Source organism: Lactuca saligna, chromosome 5, assembly GCF_052625555.1.
Source record: "Lactuca saligna cultivar CGN05327 chromosome 5, ASM5262555v1, whole genome shotgun sequence".
NCBI lineage: Eukaryota > Viridiplantae > Streptophyta > Magnoliopsida > Asterales > Asteraceae > Lactuca > Lactuca saligna.
Genome location: NC_136421.1, coordinates 118,342,676 through 118,345,366, shown reverse-complemented (window position 1 = coordinate 118,345,366; position 2,691 = coordinate 118,342,676).

Genomic DNA, 2,691 nt, shown 5'->3' with positions numbered 1-2,691 from the left:
CAACTTGTTTACAAATCTATTTCATTTGCTGCATGTTTCAAAGTTGATTGTTAATTTGTATTATTTGACTTTTGCAAACAACCCCCTCCCCCCCCCCTTTGTGACCAAAGTACCTTGCACAACATCGTATAGACTTTTATCCCTTGTCTCTATGGTTCGACCATGCTTGCCTTGTACTACTTTTTAGTGTGTTAAAGGAGTGTATTTGGAGTCCATTGTACCCTTATTATTTGTTGGGTTTGACACACCTAAAAAGCGATCTACTCTTCGGAGATCGACCTGAGATCAGGGTACCATCAATTATGAGTCCAGGAGAGTGATGTTCCCAAAACAACATTCTGAACTCATTATGGTCACTAAGAGTTCGTAGTGATGCCCTTTGGTCTGAAAAATACACCCACCATTTTAATGGACTTAATGAATCGGGTGTGCCGACCTTTCCTAGACAAATTCATGATAGTATTCATAGATAATATACTCATATATTCACGAAGTGAGGAGGAATATAGCCAGCACTTGAGACAGGTTCTAGAAACATTACTGGCGGAGAAACTATACGCGAAATTCTCAAACTGCGAGTTTTGGATTAGGAAGGTAACTTTCCTTGGTATTCTGGTTAGCAAAGAAGGCATACACGTGGACCCTTCCAAAATAAAGGCCATCGAGAATTGGTCAGCACCGAGAATCCCCACAGAAATCCGTCAATTCTTAGGTCTTGCTGGCTACTATAACATATTTATACAAAACTTCTCTAAAATCGCAAAACCACTTACTACCCTGACTCAGATGGGTGTAACTTTTAGTTAGGGAGAGAAATAAAACACTGCGTTCCGAACCTTAAAGCAAGCCCTATGCAGCCCACCAATCTTGTCTCTTCTAGAAGGGACAAATGATTTTGTTTTATACTGTGACGCATCCAGTCAGGAGTTGGGATGTGTGCTTATGTAGCGAGGAAGGGTTATTGCTTATGTGTCGAGATAGCTTAAGGCACACGAAGTCAACTACACCACTCACGATCTTGATTCGAGAGTAGTGGTCTTTGCACTAAAAATCTGGAGACATTACCTTTACGGTACCAAGTGCACCATCTTCACCGACCACGAAAGCCTTCAACACATCCTTGATCAGAAAGAACTTAACATGAGACAACAACGATGGGTAGAGTTACTAAATGATTATGAATGCGAAGTTTGTTATCATCCTGGTAAAGTCAATGTGGTTGCAGATGCCCGCAGTCGAAAGGAGTACTCAGGTTGTAGGGTGAAGGCACTAACCATGACAATCCATTCACATTTATCCACACAAATTAAAGAGGCTCAGCTAGAAGCCTTAAAACCTAAAAATGTTGCGGGTGAAACTTTAACAGGAATGGAGAAGAACTTTGAGATCAATGGAGATGGAGTTCGTTCTTTCATGAACCAGATTCGACGTCTGACGAACATCGTTGAGGCCACTAGTCAGTATAGAATGGTTATATGAAACTCACAACAGTACAAACTAAAACATCTATTTATGGGATTACCACTACTTCAATGGTATTATTTTAATTAATAAAACTACAGTAGACTGTTATACAATACAGTTGGTGGTATCCAAGCATTCATACGAAGGTTTTCATACAAATAGTACACTACTTTACATTACAGTTGGTGGTATCCAGACATTCATACAAAGGCTTTCATACAAACAGTACACTACTATACATTACAGTTGGTGGTATCCAAGCATTCATACAAAGGTTTTCTTAAAAACAATACACTACTATACATTACAGCTGGTGGTATCCAGACATACATACAAAGGTTTTCATACAAACAATACACTAATATACATTAAAGTTGGCTGTATCCAAGCATACATACAAAGGGTCTTTCAAACAGTACACTACAATAAATTACTACTGGTGGTATCCAGGTTTTTCATACAAAGGTTTCATAACAAACACTATTATGATATACTTTTTTACTAGTATAGAGTACTCTAATGCTACATATAGTTTAGGAAAACATACATTATAAGGTTTTATTCACTAATAAGACTAACTACACTACTATAGAGTACAATAACAACATACATTTTGGTCGTAAGGCCTAACACTACATTACGTACACTATTGAAAATATGGGATTTTCTTGAGAAACATACTATCATTTTCAAAGTACAGAGACAAGTTTTCCATCACTAAAAAATACTTATGAACTCACCAACTTAGATATTGACACACTTTCAAAACCACTGGCATTCTTAAGGAACCGGTAGACAAGTACACCCGCAGGTTTTGAGAAGACGGAGCTTTTAGATTCACATCTTTTATACTTTTGTTATACATTTTGATGTCTTGAAAACTATATATCGAACATATGTAAATACTTTACTTTATCAATGTAATGGTTGTGTTTTCTTTGATTCCTATTATGCAATTATTGTGATACTGTACATGACGTCCTTCGCCCTCGAACGTTTCCGTTGTTTTGGTTTGGGGGTGTGACAATGTATATCCTATTTTCATTCAAGAGTAACAGAACATAAATATAACAAAACAATGTATATCCTCACTTCTAGCATGGTCCTAACTTTCTCAATTTGCACTAAATGCTCAATTTAAGAATTCTAGCATACAAAGAACTCCTAAATTCAGTTGCAACATCAATAACTTTACATATCCATTTTGTAATTGAATCATGACATTTA